Raw genomic sequence first — 20,935 nt, forward strand, 5'->3', positions numbered from 1 at the left:
CAAGAAAACAAACGGTTGTGATCAATCAGCCACCAGTTGCGAGAAATTCCTGAAGTGAAATAAAACTTCAGATGTTTTCTACGACGCAAAGGGAAATCGCGAAATGGATTACAAATACTGTTATGCATTACAATAAAGAGGAAAAATGACAGGGACCTTTCATCACAAGCACGCAACAAAGAATAGACCACGTTCACAGGTTCCAATGAAAGGTCAAAAGCATAATTATGTTGAGCGCAGAATTCCTCAGTATTTTGATGAGACCGCAAAGGCAGGAAGGACAACGAGAGACCGGTTACAGCAGTCCAGTTTCAAAATCAAGATTTTCACTAATCTCGATGATTTTGATCGTAAAGGTAAAATATTTCTTGGATGGAAAGGTGCCTTGAATCGAAATTAAATCTCTCTCTCTCTCTCTCTCTCTCTCCTCTCACACACACACTTTGTTAGCTTAGTAATCTGATAACTGTTCAAAAATGATCAGATCACTCAGTGTTTTTCCAGATTTGTAATCCCCACATATATTAATGTATCCAATAAAAGCTATTGTACAAACGAGTTAAATTACAGCATACTACGTACCACGTATAAAAAAATGAATACTTACAAAGGTGAAAAACTCTTAAAGTATAAGATGTTTTGGGAGTAAGTGAGACCCACGTATGCGTAGAAAGAAATGGGCAGTAACCAAGCCATCGTTTTCAGAGGAACTCCCCTCTCCTTTAAACACCAACTCCCCCCCCCCCCCCCCCCCCCACCCCCCCCCCCCCCCCCCCCCACCCCACCACCCCCCCCCTGCCGCCACCACCAATAGAAAAAAATAAAAAAGAAAGACAACGCCAGTGATTAAATGTTATATGGGCGTCCCCCCATATATCTCCCATGATTGGCCTCGAAAAAAAAAAATAAAAGTTTCCTTCCTGAATAGCTACTAGAAGTCGTAGATTCGCGTTTACTGAAGGCTGTGAGCCACTTAACGTCCGGCGAAGCTAAAACAGCATACAATAACACCCGTCTACAATCTACAATGCCCCTCTAAGTCTGCCGTTTATGTAGCGTTAAACAGCATCTGGATCCAGCCACCACTTTATTCAGGAGCCATAACAGTCGCATCCAATGCGGTTAACTGAGCCTACGAGTGACCGCACTGCTAAGTGTGCGCTCTCTCTCTCTCTCTCTCTCTCTCTCTCTCTCTCTCTCTCTCTCACACACACACACACTTAGCAATTTCCGAAGTATTTCCGCGTTCTATCCCTTTCTTAATAATTTTCTAATGACTCCCTCTCCCTCTCTGTCTCATATGGATTTCCGAATATATAATAATGCTCTAAAAAGTTTCCGGAATAATATCTCTCAAATTAATTTCCTAGTGTACGTAGCTTTGAAGTTTCCAGAATCTCTCTCTCTCTCTCTCTCTCTCTCTCTCTCTCTCTCTCTATTATTGTTTTGCTTTTATGCACAACGTAATCTGAATGAAATTCTTCCATTGATTATGTGATGGTGTCAATACGCAGCTTTCTCACAATTTTCTTTATCTTGCAATAATGTATTTTGTATAATCTGTTTTTTCTGCACCCTGTAATTCCATGTGGCATGATATGAAATAAAAGATACTGTTATTATTCAGATCCTATAATTTTGAGAATGGTACGGAGGGTGTAAAATCCGTATTTCTTCGCATCAGTGATAGCGGCGTCCGAAGAGACTCATTTATTTCCGAAAGTGTTTTCTCCAGCCATTCAAAGCGCGGACTATCCATCACACACATCTCGTTTTCCCCCGTGCATAATTAATCCTGGGACGTCGAGTGGGTGTATCGTACTTCAGTGCCGTTCCGTCGCATAGGGAGCGAAGCTTCTAATAACCCTTTTTATCGCTCGCTAATTGATAATTCTAACGTACTTGCAACCATTAAGAGCGGAAGCTTCTTTCCTTTTACTCTCTCTCTCTCTCTCTCTCTCTCTCTCTCTCTCTCTCTCTCTTTCTATAGCCTACTTCCTATGGACAGCCCCTGCTACTACCGAGTTCCTCCCTGTCTGTCTGTCTGTCTTTCCCTCACTTCCTCTTCTTACTGAGGGAGCCGTACTACTACTGCCTTCCTCTCTCTCTCTCTCTCTCTCTTCTCTCTCTCTCTCTCTCTCTCTCTCTCTCTCTCCTCCTTCCCCCCACATCGTAGGCTGTTTAATATTCATATGAATTTGAAGGGTTTATCTCTGAGAGCTTCCGGGCGAGCGCACTAATTTCTCTCGCGGTCGCCATTATTCCACCAATTTTCCACTGGATCAATCAAGAACATTGGAACCCCAAACTTGGCCGTTTATGGTTTTAAAAGACCCCTGCCTCTTCATTCAGATTATGTCTCCCCCATTCCTTAATTATAACTAGAATGATGATTATTGTCTTTATTGCTATTGGCACTCATTCCCAGTTTTCACTTTGCTTCTTGGAAAAGAATATTCCAAGTTTTATGAGCGAATATCTTATTTGGAAGCTGGTTATATTTGGAAGCTGCTTGCTCGATTACCACGGCTGTCCCGACGCCAGTTTATAGAAATTAATCAATCAATCAATCGATCCTTCTATACATTTCCGGGATTCTACTCACACAAAGTAGTTCTGAACCGGTTGAACCGAACGATTCTCTTCGCCTTAATTGCTGCGAGAGGTGTCTCATCGTTGCCCTCTTTCCCTCTTTTAAATCAGGTCACCATTTGTTTGGTGACCTCCCCACCCACCCACCCTCTCGCTCACCGACTTCCCCAATCCCATTCATCGCCATTCTATGGGACGGCGCATAGCACCAACAATCATACCTAATCATCCTTTCTATTGTGAGGCGTCTTTCCCCCCCTTATGTCGCTTTCCCCTTTTAAAGTAATCATCTTCCCCCTTTCCCTCTGGCATCCCTTTAAGCAGCATATCCCCCCTCCTCTCGGTCCCCTCGCGTCCTTTCCCCTCATTGAATGCGTCGAGTGGCTTCCTGCGAGGTCACCCAAACGATCATTCAAGGAGACATTTATATGGGCGGGCAACGGCCGCTCCCCATTTGGTGGTCTCCCAAAACTTCCTTGGAGAGGTCGGGTGGAGGGAGTTGGGGCTGTGTTTGGGGCGGGGAATTGGGTTGGGGGGGGGGGTGGGGGGGGGATATGTGGTCACTCGCTGGAAAAATGCCGACGAATAAAGATCCACACCCCAATGGAGTTCTCTGCAAGGATTCTGGGAAATTGGCGTTCGAACGTTCAGTACCAAAGGATTCGTTCCACTTTTTTTTTTTCCTTGATGAGGCTGTCAGCTTCTTGTACCTTTTTAGTAAACAGTTTGATTTCTTGGATTTCATAGCAGCTAATGTGGTGATAAACTATTTGGAATTCTACTAGGAAGCTGGTTAGCGTCTTGGAATTACCCTTGGTAAGCTGGTTAGCCTCTTGGAATTACCCTTGGTAGGCAAGTTAACCTCCGAAATTCATGATACTAGTGATCAGGTCAGCTTCTTAGAATTCACAGCTTCTTGGAATTAAGACTGGTAATCTAGTCAGCTTCTTGTAATTCAGAGTAGTATGTCGGTTGTAATAACATTCTGTATAGCCTTTTGGAATTCATACTAGTGATCTGATAGACTCATGGGAATTCCCCATAGTAAACTTGTTAGCTCCTTGGAATTCATTCTAGTTTTCTGGTCAGATTCTAATAATTCCTACAGTGAAATGGTTAGATTCCTGTAACTTGCACTAGTAATCTGGCAACGTTGAGCTCAAAATAATAAGCTGGTTAGCGTCTTGGAATTCACCCTGGTAAATTCTTTTAACATCTTGGAATTCGCCCTAGTAAGCTCTGGTCAGCCTCTTGCAGATCAGCCTCATAACATTATTAGCTTCTCGGAATTCCTTCTAGTAATCTAGTTAGCCTCATGGAATTTGTGTATTAGTAATCTCGTTACCCTGTTGTTATCGAAATTAGCAACTTTCTCGGAATTCACCCTAGAAAGTTGGTTAGATTTTTGGCATTCATATTATAAATTTAATTTGGTTATCTTATAGCAATTTATTGGTCTCTTTCAAATAGGAGTTAAATCCTTATGCTCATTTTATAATATGAAGTATGTACACACAACACACACACATCACACACACACACACAACACACACATATATATATATATATATATATATATATATATATATATATATATATATATATATATATATATATATATATATTTAGAGGTGTCTGTGTGCTCGCGCCCGCTAGTATATGTGTGGTTACTTTCGCTAATGTTTAAGGCTTGAAGCTTTCCGGCGCTTGCACTGCAAATTCCTTGTTTCAAATAAGAGTTGAATTTTCTAATGCCTAATGAGAATAAGCTGAATTAGCAATGTGCAACAAGCTCTGATACGTCCCCCAAGTAACAAAAGTTGAGGACCGAAAACCTTTGCATCGGATATCACAAAGTCATTGCGACACAAAATGTAAGCTAATGCCTGTACACGTTTCGACCCTCATAATTCTGGCGATATCAACTTTCGCATTCATGCTCGGCTAAAATATTAACCGACTCGCGGTGATTTATCCTCCAATATATAAACTTTTTGAATGGCGAAATGGCTTCTTTGAGTCTTGAGTTACTTTTGTCGAGATTTGTACGTGTTGATTTATTCTAACACTTGAGTAAGAGGAGGGACGCGCAGTCAAATAAGTAGCATGAAGACGATACGCGCGTAGTTTGCGTAACAATATCACCAAGTGGATATCGATCTTGGCTATTCATCCCCGCCAGCACAAAAGGTCGATTAAGAGAGCGCCGACGGGGCTAGTATGACAGTCCCTCGCAAATCATACTCTAATGTGATGTCAGTATGTTTGCGCTTCACTTACCACATACTTCGCGAATATTTAATTACGTGCAAACAGGGTTTATAAGGCGTGCAGAGGACAGAGTAAAATGAAGAATAGCAGCAATAAAATGATGAATGCAGTACTAACAATCTGAGATATGACCGCCAAGCACACGATACGTTTGGTTAAGGGGAAAATTCTCTTGAGAAAATCGAAAAGCGGAATAATAAATTTAATAAAGAAAGGGGAAAGGAGAGACAGAAAAAAAAAGAAAAGATAAGAAATCCCGCTCTCGGAGAAAGGCGACATCTGCGGTGCTACGGAGGCAATGTTTTAGTGCAATCGCATCCGGCAATAAAAAGCTCCATTATTCCAGGTTCGCTCATTTTTATGAATGCATAACTGGACTCCTGTCTGGAAGTGTTCATTTTGCGGCGCGAAAATGTTAATGAGTAAATTTAATTAGCTATAACAATTAGTTAACAGCGATAGTAAAAGGAATTTGAATCCATTATACACACATTCCGTCTTTGTTATAACCCTTCATTACTTTTTATATCCCATTGTTACCCTACTTCCCCTGTTCCGTCTCATTTTTATAGACAGATGTGTACTGTGTCTGCTAAGGAAAGGCAAGGATGCACTTCAGGCTCTTTGGAGCCGTCAGAGCAAAATGATGGCATCTGTTTTTGGATATATATGGTAGACATACGGAGACACAAGTCACATAATTGTTAGCAAGAACAATGATAATTAAAATTTTCTAAAAGCTGTAAGCGATTGGTTGATTATGGTTGTGAATGTCTTGAATACAACAGCAGTGATGGAAATAATAAGGCTTATTGACGTCATAGCGTATATATATATATATATATATATATATATATATATATATATATATATATATATATATATATATATCTATGTGTGTGTGTGTGTGTGTGTGTGTGTAAGAGAGAGAGAGAGAGAGAGAGAGGATCACATGCATCAGCTATTTCTGTCCGTAGGAACTCTAAATGGTTTATCTGATGTGTGAATGAGTGTATGAGCAATAGTTTATCCAAATCAATTTGCTACATGCAGATAGAGAATGGTGAAGAGCGGGGGTTGGGGTCGGCAGTATTGATGGTGGGGATTCAAAAGGAAGCAATGTCTTCCGCCCAGCAATCCTCCATCTCTCGTCCCCTTCGAACACCTCCCCCTTTTCCCCTTTCCCCCTCCCCCCCCCAAGCCCTTCAGACCCCCCCTACCATCCATCCATCCATCCATCCGTCATGGCCATCACCTCTTTTCTTCCGTCGCTTCATAACTCGAGGAAACAAGCCCCATTCGTATCTGACTTGGTAATGAGGAAACTTGGTTGGAATTTTCTGAATTATCTCTCGTCTCAAACAGAGTGTCACATTTAACATTGCCCCCGTGGCTCTCTCTCTCTCTCTCTCTCTCTCTCTCTCTCTCTCTCTCTCTCTCTCTCTTTCACGCTCGCTCACTGGAGGCATGGTGGCCCCTACGCGTAAACATAGTATAGGTCTGAGTGTCATACCGTTCGCGCATAGACGTTGCTTTTTTTGGACGTTGGCGTGTCATGAGTTTTTGACGAGTGAGTTTTGTTATGAAGATCTTTCGGACAGGCGTTCGATGTTTCCTGTGACGGCAGACGCGACGTTTGTCCCTCGGAAAGCGGCGGGGAAACGGCCGCGGAAGGGCGAACGGAAAATTTTGAAAACACGTCGAAGGTCAATGGAATAATGAGTAGATAGCGTTAATTCATCTGTTTTCATTCATTATATATCAGGAGAGCGAAGGAAAAATGAAGGCCAAAGTTTGTAAGTAAGGAGTTTTGGTCAAAGTTTTTTTAATGTGTAATCATAATTCAAGAAGGATTTTTCATTAGGAACTAAGGGAAACTTCATCAAAGATTTATAACCCAAGTTTTAATTCCTTTTGCATTAAATGTTTTTAATTCCAACTGATGCTTTTTCCATGTGACGCTCGGTGAAAGACAAAACTTTAAACTTGGAATTTATTTTGGAGCTCAACGCGAGTAATTATGCATTATAGAGCCACTTGCTTCGGCTGCCGGCCTGGTTCATAAGGTCTTAACGCGGGGCGTCAAATCTAACTTTTCTTTTAGGATTCGAAACTGCCAAAAGATTGTCTTAGATTCTGACTTAAGAGACGAAATGAGATCGTCGTTTTAATATCAGTCTTTGGAGCAGACGATAAGAAGTTTCCCTTCCCGATCTGTATATTTATTTCTTTCCTCTTTTATGGTCCGCTTCGCCTGTTGGGGGTCCTTGGGGGTGGATGGCGGTGGAAGGGGTTTTGCTCTGAGGACACTGCCTCCCAATACATATTTTTCTTTTCCTTTCTAGAATTGCTATAAAACGTATTGATTGATGAAAAAAAAAATAATTAAATGAAAGCTTGGAATAATTGGGTAAAGGAGGGACGACTTATAGATTTAGAGGAAGAGCGAATAATGAAAGTATATGAAGCAGAAAAGGTAAAACAGAGGCCAAGACCTTTTGCTTCTAAGGGGATAACATGAATTTTTTTTATTCTATGTCAGCCTATGCAAGGTCTATAGACTTTGAGTCTATGATACGTGCTGCTGTTGATAATTTTGTGCGAAGAAAAATAAGCTTCGTGTTCTAATTTATATCTTAGCTTACGAGAATAGACTTCTTGTCTTTACTTTGATTGTTGTTCATTATCATTGACTTCAATCTTAGCACTGGATCAATGCTTTTTACGTAAGATTTTACTAGTTGTGCTTTATATATCTGAAGAAACCGCCACCCTCCCCCCCCCACCCCCCCCCCCCCCCCTGTTGTCTTTTCTTTCAGTTTGATCGTTGTTCATTATCATTGACTTCAATCTTAGCACTGGATCAATGCTTTTTACGTTAGATTTTACTAGTTGTGCTTTATATATCTGAAGAACAAGCGGCCCCCCCCACACAAAATATTAATTTGTGATCACAAGGAATCTGAAGGCTATAAGTAGAATGAGCAGCCAGTTAAAATATCTTTTCATCAATGCAATCCATTTGCACCGCAGCAAGTGATTTAGCAGAGTGAGTCCAGCCTTCAATCGAAGTCTTCTCATCAATAAGCTGACAAATCAGTAGGAGGAATAACTAGGACCTACGCTCGTTTGCCTTGTAATTTACGCTTCTGTAAATATGGGGGATTTGCACGTTTTACCGCCACCTTTTCATTTTTAATTCCTGATTGGCATTCATGGCTGATATTAATAATGCCAATGTAAATCGATAATTCCAGAGGTAAGGGGGTTGTGGGGGAAGAAGAGGAAGGAGAGTTGGCTAATAAAAAGGTGGGGGGGGGGGGGTGGGGGGCAGTCATCTTATAAGGGCCTCGAAGAGTTATTGCTATTGCCAAAGTTGATCACGATGATGTCGTTGTTTCGTCACATTTTATTCATCAAGGAATGAGTCTACAAATGCAGCCGAGTTGCAACCGTCGCTAGGAGGATATTATTCCGTTAAAAATGTGTCTGGTCATTTTGTTTTTCCAGTTTTCTTATGTTTTCAACCACAAAATATGTTAGTGGGAAAATGAAAGTAGATATTTTTCAAACTCTGATAACGGTGATGGTTTTTGAGAAATGGAATAAAACCAAATGCTTTGTATTTTATAGTTGAGAAAAATTATCTCTTATATACATGCATCAGAAAGGTATAAAGTTTTTCAAGCTGTGATACTTGGAAGAAAAGCTACTAACAAGTACACTTCAAGGGTTATGATATATATATATATATATATATATATATATAATATATATATATATATTATATAATATATATATATATATATATATATATATATATATATAGATAGATAGATATAGATATATATATAACTTGCGTGCGCATGTGTTGTGAGAAATCTACTCTTCGGAAACATACATAAGTGTAAGGATGCTATACATTTCTGCGTTTGGGGAAAACTTTGTGTGTATGTCTGTCTGCGTATACACAAGCATGATGAGTACACACGAATACACACAAACTTATGAGCATGTGCGTACGAGGTTTTTTTTTTTCTTCTCTCGAGATACGCGTATAGGTAACGTAAAGAATGGCTTGCGGTGCGCGCGGTAACGCAGGAAGAAATGATTTGCGGCGGCGTTGATGCTAGAAGCAGCGGCAGCAGCAGCGGCAACGCCGTCCGACACGGTGACGAATAAGTTGGCATGTGGCAGCAGGAGGAGCAGCAGCAGCTCAGAGGGACGACGGACTCGGTGGAAACTCGGCAGCGATGATTGAAGATGATGCAGCGACGTGATAACGACGATGACACTTGCGGTCGACGATTCTTACGCCGGGGTAACAAACGCGAAGTAATTACCAGGCGAAAAGGTACCTGACCAGAGTGAACAAGGGGATGATGATGATGATGATGATGAAAGGAACACAAAGTCGGTAGTTGACTTTCAGAGCAAACTATTGTAATTTTTTCTCACTAACAAACAAAATCGACAGGTGGCTATATAGAGAAAAACCAGGCAGTTTGATTGACAGGTAAAAGATGCGCGCGCGCGAGCACGCACAAACACCAAGCACGAACACACACACACACACACACACAGAATTGAATGAGTGATAGAGAAGAGAGTAAATATTGGGTGAGTGAGCGAGTGATAGAGAAGTAAGTGAGAGATTAGGTGAGTGAAAGAGTGAACGAGTGAGCGAGTGTATGTGTGTGTGTGTGTGTGTGTGTGTGTGTGTGTGTGAGTGAACCTGACGAAAAGAAATCGGAGGGAAGGACAAGAGTGAATATATTTTATGGTCTATGACGCTGCGTTGTTGTGGTGTCAAATTATGGTGTTTGTCGATAGCCATTGCGGGCGTCGGCATGGTAATGGTTGAACTGGTATGGTATTTCTCGTGGGGCTGCTGCTTCCAGAGGATCGCTTCTCCTGACGGGGAAAAGGTACCTACTGTGCTATAGACTCAAGTTGATATGTTGACGATGTGAGAGAGAGACGGGATGTTTGAATTAAAAAGATTTAAGTATCATCAGATGATGGCTAGTAGACGAGCCACGAAAGAAAGATATCTATTAAGAAAACTGACCTTAAAAGACAGTTGGTTGAAGGGCTACAACACAAAGACGACGGTTAAGAAAAATAATTGTAACAGATGATGGTTGGTTGAAATGTTACGGCTAGATGTTGGTTGTTTAAAAAACTCTAACAATAAAAACGATGGTAATAACAAAACATAATGGTTGATTGAAGAGGTACGTTCAGATGATGGTTGTTTAAGGAAACTATCAATCAATCATGACGGTTGGTTAAAGGGTTACGACAGGGATGACGGTCAGTTAAGAAACTAACACCTAATGATGAGGGTTGGTTGAACGGCAATAAGAAAAATATGATGATTGTTTAAGAAAGCTCTCGTTAAAATATTATGGTTAGTTTAAGGGTTACGACGGAAAGATGACGGTTGGTTAAAAACTAACACCAGACGATGAGGTTTGGTTGAAAGATATGATGATTGTTGTGAAATCTAACATTAGAATATTATGGTTGGTTGAAGGGTTACGAACTCAAACTCCAAAAGATGACGGTTGGTCAAAACTCGACGACAAAAATATTGGGTGGTTGGTTTAGAAAACTAACATCTAAGGTGATGGTTAGCTAAAAGAACTGCGACAAAACATCATGATAAGTTCGAAAGCCAACATGCAAATATTATGGTTGGTTTTAAATAAAAGACAAAAAGGGGATGGCAGGTTTAAAGACTTGAGAAAAAATCATGGTAGTTGGTTGAAAGACCATGGCAAAAAATTAAGATGGATAGGTGAAAAATGTTTGTTGCAAGACTACAGCAGGAACATAAGGGCGAGAGACTGTGCTAAAAAGATAATTGGACAGAATGCAACGACTAAAAGATGATAGTTGGTTAAAAGAATTAAGACGAAAAGATACTGCTTGGTTGAGAGTTTAAGACAAGAAAATTGTGGTTTGTTGAAAGACTAACGGATAAGATAAATACTGTTGAAAGGTTACTAAAGAGAAAAAAAAACTAAAGATGATTGGTTGAAAGGCTGGGACCATAAAATGGTGGTTGGTAGAAAGTACAGGGCCAAAATTAGCTGAAATGCTACAAAGTTATGGTCACGGCTACGGAAAAAAGATATGATGGTGAATTCAGAAGCAACACTAAAATATAATGGTTGCTTGGAGGACCACAACAGAGGAGAACAGTTGGTTGAAAGTTTGTAACCGGAAGATATTTAACTGAACGGCTGCAGCGAAAATATAATAAGTTGGTTGAAGGGGTGCGATAGAAAGGTGGTCGTTTTGCGTGAAAGCCTATAAAAACAACTTTTGATGGATGATTAAATGGATTTGACAAAATGATGATGGTTTGTTGAAATACATCCACGAAAAAATGATAACTGGTTGGAACTTAATACTTCAGTGATCGTGGTTGGCTGATTGGCTGTAACAAGGAGACGATGGTTGGTCGAAAGGCAACGCCAGTAATGTCTGTTCATTCCGTCCACATTACATTGTATATTTCCAGTTCTTTCAAAATCACAAACTGATGACGAGAACTTTATTCAAGTTACAACCGATACACTGAGGTAAAGACGTATAAGCAGATGTTGCGTGATGCTATTTTTGTGTACATAAACTCGTGTTTGTAAACAGTGCATGCACATTTCTCCTAATGCGTATAAATATAGATATGCAACGATGCACCTGAGAGAAATAAAAATTTAAGCACGTACTCGTTATAAATAATTTCGATAGCTTAAGGGTAATTTGTAAAATATCATGTCAAAAAATAATTTTATATTTCATTACTGTTAAATTTTTCTTAAAAGGAAATGGTTCAATCTTTTTACGACATTTCAGGAAATATCGTTCTTTCAACTCTATATTATTACTGTTGTTATTATTTTTTCTTAAGAAGGCCCTCTTTCTAACAAAGTTTTTTAATAATAATGGCCGTATGGATGCCGTTGTTATTATTATTTTTATTATTATTATTATTATTATTATTATTATTATTATTATTATTATTATTATTGTATTACTACTGACATAGGAAAGAATTACCGTATAGAAATTTTAAATTATATTTTTTCAACGTTTCTGAAGATTGTTTTTATAAATGTATTGTCAATGTTTGTGTGTGTGTGCGCGCGCGTATGTGTGTGTGTGTGTGTGCACATGGAGATCACAACTGCATTACAGTAGCTTTATTAATGATAGACGAGAAAGCCGCAGAAATAACACTCAGTCTACTAAACTCTCCAATTTGTACACATTGATGACTAAAGTTGAACTATTTACACAGAGACGCAAGTTAATATTCAGCGGTTTAAGCTGCGGTTTAGCCGATGGTAATGCAATAGAACGAAAACTCTCTCTCTCTCTCTCTCTCTCTCTCTCTCTCTCTCTCTCTCTCTCCTCTCTCCTCTCTCATGTTAACGAAATCTTTTTTCCGTTCAGTTTTACTATTGTTACTACAACAATTGTAATAAAAGTTGGGAAACTGTCTTGAAATGAAGAATTACTCCAAAATATCCTATTTTCATTTTGCAGTGCGTCAGTGCTTGTTTGCAAATTCCTTGACAAAATGAACAAATCATTAAGTCCTGAGCATAAAATATTGCAGAAAATTTATGTCAGTCATCGCTTGAGGGTTGTGTAAAAAAATACAAAACATTCACTCTATACACACACACACACAGTATTCATACGTATAGACAGTTAATATTACAAATGGTACAATGGCAAAGATATCTATCCATCTATCGCTAATTATTCGTCTAAATGCGTATGATATATATTATATATATAGTATATATATTATATATTATATATATATATATAGATATTATATATATATATATATACATTATGTGTATATAGATATATATATATAATATATAATATATATATATATATATATCCATATTTTAGGCGAAGAAATATCGATAGATAGATAGACAGGTTGGTTATAGTAGCATTTGCAACAGAAGCTGTCAAACATAACAGCCAAAGTCAGCAGCAGCAGAAGCAGCAACGACCAACAATAAACTTGACCAGAAAATTTCTGTCAGTAATGATTACCGTCGACCATCGTCGCCGTAGCCGTCTCGCCCCATTACAACATCTCCACAGGATCTGTCCTGCATGTGAGATGAGCAAAAATGGCCGCTCTTTCCCCGACCGCTTATAGTCTCGAGGAAGAAGTAGAACGAGAAAGTGAGGAGTTATTATCAAAATATATCAAAAGTTTTTCGACTGCCGTTCCTCCGTCCGTTTTCCGCGGCGGATCGAGCGTCCGCCCCTTTTTCCGTCAGTGATCATTTTTCCAAGAGATGAAAGGTTTTTTTTTTTTTTTTTTTTTTTTTTTTTTTTTGCTCGCGTGTCTTTTTTTTTTTTCATTTTTCTTTTCCACCCTAACAGAGAGTTGCTGGTATAAATCACGTTTTCAACAGCCACTAAATCATTCTATTACAAGTACACGGCAGTGGTTCGCCCCCGCTCAAGACTCGAGAGCTCTTCGCGGTTGCAGGAGGAGTTCCGTCGAGCGGAAAAAAGGGATAATTTAGCGGTTTAGCGGTGTGGTGTCGGCGGGCTGCTGCTGCTGCTGATGCTCACGCTGCTTCTGCTGTTGCTTCTGCTGTTGCTGCTGCTGCTGCTGCTATGTTGGGCTCTGCTAGTGCTGCGGGCTTTCTGGTGCACGGACGACCAGGCGATGACGTGTTGCAGAGAGAGAGAGAGAGAGAGAGAGAGAGAGAGAGAGAGAGAGAGAGAGAGAGAGAGAGTATATACAAAGAGAGAGAGAGAATATGTTTACAAAGAATTCCTGTATATATAATATACTTCGTTCAGTAATCAGCTGTTGGTAAGCTGAGAGAGAGAGAGAGAGAGAGAGAGAGAGAGAGAGAGAGAGAGAGAGAATTATATCTTGCGAGATATTTTATTTTTCAGCTAAATCAACGTGAGTACAAGCTTAAGTGTTTTTTCTAAGGTGATATTTAACCGAGATGATACGCTTAGTTTTTTACATGTACTGTGTTTTGCACTAAAAGCAAGTATACAAATGCGGTGAAAATGATAATGCATTGTTTTATTGATTAAAATAAAATTATATAGAATAAAAAGTTATCAGTATATTTCAGGAGTACACGTACTTTCTTACAGAGGATACAAAATTCCATAAACAAAATATTGAAGATCTCGGTCTTTTGTCGATTTTTGTCTTTCAGCAACTATTATTTAAAAACATTTATATATACCTTCATGTTTTCGCATGCTGTATGAAAATTTTTGTATACAGCCTATAGTCTGTGCAATATATATAATTTAATAGTATATATACGATATATAGTATATACTATAATACATAAATTTTATTAATTCTCTATATATATATAATTATAAATATATATATCTATATGTGTATATATGTATGTGTAATATTATTCATCTACTATTTATATATATAATATATAATTATATATATAATATATATATATGTGTGTAGTATATGCATATATATATATATATAATATATATATATATATAATATATATACACTGTATTATATTAATACGAGAGCGGGAGAGAATATTGAGATGTGTTTGCAGTTACTGTGTTTTAAATATGTGTAATTTAATTGTAGACTGTGTAAGCAAAATTTTAACTATAATTTGATTATGAAATTTTGCTTTTTATATTATATATATATATATAATAATATATAGTATATATATAATATATAATATATATATCAATGAGGGTACAGTAATCCTTGTTTATCTAGAATAATATGTTTATACAAAGCTTAAAGCTTCGCCATCCTCTGTGGATTTGATCAGTCCACAGGAGGATGGAGAAAGCTTTAAGCGCTTTGTATAAAACAAGTAATATCTAGACAAGGATTTACTGTGGATCCCTCATTGATTTCTTAGAAGCGATACAGTGTTTTTTTTAGTGAATTATATATATATATATATATATATATATATATATATATATGATGTACGACAGAAATTAATTCATAAGGAGACCCTGCACTAGAAGTAGACGAAACAAACCCACCATCACATCCAACAAAATTGTATATGATTATGCTGCGACGAAATCGTTATCACGGAAAGGCAATTTAGACCCGCAATGCGATAATTATAACAATAAATGATTTTATTTATTGGAAAGCGTTTCTCATCGCTGCTACACTTTTTCTGCTGCGTGCCCCGAAGCTACACAGACTCGGCAATACATTCTGATAACCTAAATCAAATTAAAGTAATTTATGATCCAAATTCCTATCATTTAAATGGAGTGACCAATTACTAAGCTTTTTACGGAATGAAATCAAATTATTAATATTTATATATATTGCGTGGAAAGTTACATTTTTATTAATCCAATATTATACATCTATAGATTTTATATTATATACGTATCTATATATATATATATATATTATATGTATGCATGTTATATATTATACTCATAATTTATACATATTTATGTGTAAGTATATCACAGCTCCACAGTAACTTCCTTTCCATTTAGGTTTTAGAGCTTAATTTGTTAATAAATACCATGAAGGAGTCTCTGCTTTAAGAGAGAGCGAGAGAGAGAGAGAGAGAGAGAGAGAGAGAGCGGACGGAGATGAGAGAGAGAGAGAGAGAGGAACGAAGGAATCGGTTACAAAACCAGAACAGATAAGGGAGGATAAAGAGGAAAAGAAGCTTTAATGTCTAAAATGAAACGGAGAAACAAACGGAAAACAACAAGAGAGAGAAACCACCTTGGGAGTGAAGGTAAGGAATAACTGGAATAGGTAAAATGATGAAAAGAAAATAGGGACTAGAGAAAAAAAAAACAAGAAAAAGAACAATACAGACAAGATAAAAAATTGAAAGAGAAATCCTTCGCAAGAGAGAGAGAGAGAGAGAGAGAGAGAGAGAGAGAGAGAGAGAGAGAGAGAGAGAGAACGAAAATAAGGTAAAATTAAAAAATGAAAAAAAAAAGGCTTTGTGCGATTCGTCGCTTCATAACGTATTTAAAAGTTTCCGGACGACCGACTTCTGATTATCCCCCGCGGCGATATTAGCATAGAGGCTTAATATATAAATTATTTATAGCGTGTTTTCATCAAAATCTCTCACTTTTGGGAGTCTTCCCGAGCTGGAACGTCATAACGAAATATATTTATGAAATCAATTCATTTATGCGGAGTCCCACTCGGTCGGCGTGTCGTACCTGCAGAGCGTCTTTGTTTTTTTGGTGTAAGGCCATTTTTATTGACAAGTGAATTCGTCTCTGGGTATTTATTTCGGGGAGGCATTCCAACCGGACTGATTAAATTCCAATTATTCCGGCGAGAGTCTGTTGCTTGTGTTCCGGAATTCATTTCCAAGTTTCGTACTCCGGGAACAGATTTAGAAATAATATCGAGCTATCGTTCGTAGCTCTTCCATTTTCCAATATTGCATTGGACATTATATTATATATATTATGATATATATTATATATATACTATATATATATATATTATTATATATATATTATTATATATATTATATATATGTTTGTAACTCTAAGAATGTACATATATATGCTGTACATAAACACTTTATAAATATTTAGGAAAAATATACTTTAGATGTTATTTAAATAAGTTTCATTCGAATTTTAGAAAAAGGGCTTAAAATGATTAGGCCAAATGTAGAGTAATGTATGCACAAAGACCATTTAAAAACAAAAAAAGAACATTGGTTTTCATGTCTAAAATTTCAAAAGTACTGCTAAATCGTTTTTAGTGAAAAGATGCATTAAATATTAGAAATACTGAGGGGAACATACCTTGAAAATAAGTCACTATGTGAAAAACATTTAGAAAATTCAAATTAAATATTCTACAAAATTAATTATTCCGCAGAACTAACGTTGCAATTTTGTTATGACTTTCTTTCAAAAAGTAATTTTCACCAAAAAGAAAAGTATAATTCCCATGTGAATTCCTCTTTGTAACGTGCTCTTTCCTCATGGTGAATAAAATTATTTCTTCAACAATAAAGTATAATTGTTGTTTGGTTCCCTCCGTTTGGTAGTGTTTCCGTTTAATTCAATTTAATCTTTAATAAAGATATGTTTTTCGCCGGGTTCTTTATTTTAAGTACAATTGACTTCTTCAGGATTGATAACTTTAGTAAATGACATTTTTTTCTGTTTTTGCAATTCCCCTCATTTGTAAGCGTGACGCCAGATAACTTGCGGCCATTCGGTTTTATTTTTCTTCGCAAATGGCTCACTGAAAAAAATACAACATTTGAGAAATGAAACACACAAGGATTAATATGATTGAATTTGACGTCGGGAATAATTCCATTTTCTTTCCTAATTAGGATGACTTGACGGGATAATTTTGCGGAAGAAAGTTATCAGGATTTTCATTGACAGGAGGATTGACAGCATAATTACCTCTATGACAGGGCAAGACACCAGGCAGCAAAAAAAGAAAAAAAAGAAAAAGGAAAATGCCAAAAATAGAGAGATATCTAAGAGAGATAGAGATCTCTGTAGCAGATAGGGTGTTAGTATAAATGATTGTCGGCAAATGTGATTGTCAAAAATACCTTTATCAGATATTACCAACAGGAAATTATAAACAATACGAAATTGTTACAAATAAGAAATTTGTTCCGTTTAAATGTTGAATCATATGTTCTCTTCCGTTTTTTGTGGACGGACTGGTATAGGTAGTTATAATGATAATTGGTCGTCTGAGTTGTCATGATTATATCTGATAGTATTTTTAACATATTTTCTGCTAACATCAATAGCGTTTGTAATAAATATTGTATCAAAATTATTGTGGCATAAAACTGATGCAACAGTTGCCATTGCTAAACGTTTTTATTGAAAAATTAACATACTGTAAAAAAACTAATTTTAAAAGATCTTGTATATATTCCCTGGATTTGCTGTTGATTTAAAATCTTGTGTTATTTTATCTGTACATTATTTTAAATAAATAAAAACATATTTCATAATAATGATTATCACATAGCCAATCAAACTGATAAAACATCAATATAGAAATTTGCGTAGCAACACGCGTTTTTACATGTGCATTTGTATGTATATATATCCAAGGTGGGTCAGGGAAAGACACTATCTGTATGGATTTTATTAAAATGCATATGGATAGTGCCTTTCCCTGACCCGCCTTGAATTGTTCTTCGAGCTGTTGCTCCGGAAATTGGAGTTTATATATATATATATATATATATATATATATATATAGTATATATATATATAATTACTATATATAATAATATAATTATATATAGATATATATATATTATACTATATACTGATGTGTATATGTTTGGTGTGTATGTACAGATTATACATTGTAGTGTGTATAAAGAGTAGGTACACAATGAGACTCTAAATGCTCTGCTTTTTTTAAAACAGATGTTCTCTAATATTTATTCATATGAGTACGATGGAGTGAGTAATAAAATAGAGAGAAAAAAGAAATGAAAAGTCAAACATGCTTTCATTAAGAGACAAACATCTTTACGCTTCCTTCGTCTTACAAAAAAAGGACAATAATGCTTGTCTCAAATTTTTCTTACCATTAATACGTTTGAGATTTTTTAATAATTATGATAATTTATTAAGTGCATAACTTTACAGGTAGTCTATAATAGTCACCGAGGCTAATTAATAAATTTTCACAGCCACGGGTATCGACATAATTGAACGTTTTATGTATACATGTATATTAGAATATTGTTTATGTGTATATATGCAGACACACAAACTCAAACTACCAAGCACAGACAAAACTGAACTCAGGAGGAGAAGGAGGAGGAGGAGGAGGAAGCAGCGCAAAAACAAAGAAAAGAATAAGCGTCCAGGATGCGGCTGGCAAGTGCTCCGTTGTGGGTTTAAAAGTAGACAACAAATTATAGTGAGGAGTTATTACCTATTATACGAAATATTGCTAATTACATCTCTGAGGTTTTGCTTGTTCTATAAAGCGGTACCGTTACCCGAGAAACGATTCTCTTTCGCATTTTTGTTTTTTTCTTTACTTTTCGTTTATCGCGTTGCGTGCGATCAGAATGGCTGGCAATGGCGTACTGCTAGCAAGGCGGCTCTTATCATTTCCCGATCGCCGGATGTTTGTGTTATCTTCGGAGGATGTGCGATGTGACATGAACTGAATGTGTAACGGGTTCAGTTGACAGGTAATCACGCATGTAAATAATGCAAAAAGGTATTTTCTTGGTGCAAATGTGTGGCCCGTGCTCCGTGCCGAAGTTGGTACACATTTTGCATAGTGTATGTATTTGTTTATGTATATAATGTGCGTAAGGATATATATACAATAGATATTTACACACTTACAAACTTAGCATACAGAAATATATTAAAAACTCAAGGCTTTATGGGAATTACATACATATGCATGAAATAACACATATCTAAAACATGTTTATGAATGTATTCATGAATTGTAATTTGTATTTATTCTATTTTTGACAAGATTTAATATATATATATATATATATATATATATATATATATTATATATATATATATATATATATATATTTTATATATATATATATATATATATATATATGTATATATATACAAAAAATATGTTTGTGTATATATATATATATATATATCTATATACAAAAATCTACATCATTATTATTATTAAAGCAAATAGCTTAAAAGGGTATCGTTGCTATTTTTCGGAATCGGATGTGTTTATTATGATTAAAGCACATTTATCTCGCAGTAATAAATTATAGTTACATCGTGTCAAAAGAGAATAAATAGGAAGTAATATGTTGTATACATAAACATGTTTTACGGATGTGTGTATATCATGCATATGTATGTAATCCACATAAAAGCTGGAATCTGAAAATAATTTCTGCATGTTATGTAAGTATATAAGTATGTATTGTAATTTTCTTAACATCCTTAAACCCTAAAAAAAAAACTCTTGCTTATCACATCATGCAATTGCGTTTTTCAAAATATATAATCACTATGTATCAGAGTTAAATTCGACCATGAAATTACCTTGCTTGTGGAAAAATCATGAGCCAGGTTCAAATTAGAATTAAAATAGAACGTATAAAAGCTTTTGTAATTTTGACAAAATATTAAAAACTCTGGGTAACACGTTAACATTTTTTTACATATTTAGGTGCAAAAGTACGTTTAACGAAGCATATATATATATATAGAAATATATATATATATATTATATATATATATATATATAATATATAATGTGTATATATATTATATGTAGTGTGCGAATTTTTTTGTTACATTTTATTTCGGTTTGACAGAATAAAATCAAACACTTACCTACTGACAAGTTAATTCACTTTGTTGTGATATTTTACTCTTGTAAATTTGTGTTGCAAGAGCATTTAACATAATGATGCATTTGCTGCTGATGCGAACATCTGGCGAAAATTTTACTATTTCCTTCAACTCCCAGATCGTTATGGAATTAACAGCATTCATTACGCAACAAGTACTGTGGGAAATATTTCTGAGAGCACCATGGATTCGGTCAGCCGTCTGCAACGGCAGATAATTCCACTGAACTGTAAACTTTCAAGCAGACACCAACCCGCACTCATCGCCATGTTGAGGAGATCTTTCCGTCATCTCCGAACTGTCGCCGGTCTCCGCTTCTAATCGGGCACTTGTCTAGCTCGTTAACTTAATAGAAATCTTGTCAAGTTCTGGTCCTCTAATCCGGGTTTCCACGCCGGTCTCGCGGAAACGCACAACCGATCGACTACTTCCTCGAAATTCGGCAGATTTGCCGAATAGAAAACACGGCCATTTGACATCGTTTTAACTGTTTCTGCTGAAGTGTCTGTTTGTACTTTATCACTCACTGCCCATACTTCTCGGAAATCCATTCCAGCCATCGGGTCAGGCTGGTTCTGGAAAGGACGCGGCACGAAAATCTTTCCGCGAAGGGCTTTGCCCGTCGAAGGTACACCGACAGTACCGCTACTCCTGCAGGAGA

General features: G+C 36.7%; 1 protein-coding gene across 5 annotated transcripts in view; it reads right to left on the reverse strand.

Moving 5' to 3' along the window:
* LOC135213520 (homeobox protein araucan-like) overlaps window positions 1-20,935 on the reverse strand; it is a 176,204-nt gene that overhangs the window by 65,383 nt on the left and 89,886 nt on the right. The gene's annotated exons all lie outside the window — the stretch shown is intronic.

The sequence above is a fragment of the Macrobrachium nipponense genome, chromosome 43, assembly GCF_015104395.2.
Source record: "Macrobrachium nipponense isolate FS-2020 chromosome 43, ASM1510439v2, whole genome shotgun sequence".
Classification (NCBI taxonomy): Eukaryota; Metazoa; Arthropoda; class Malacostraca; order Decapoda; family Palaemonidae; genus Macrobrachium; species Macrobrachium nipponense.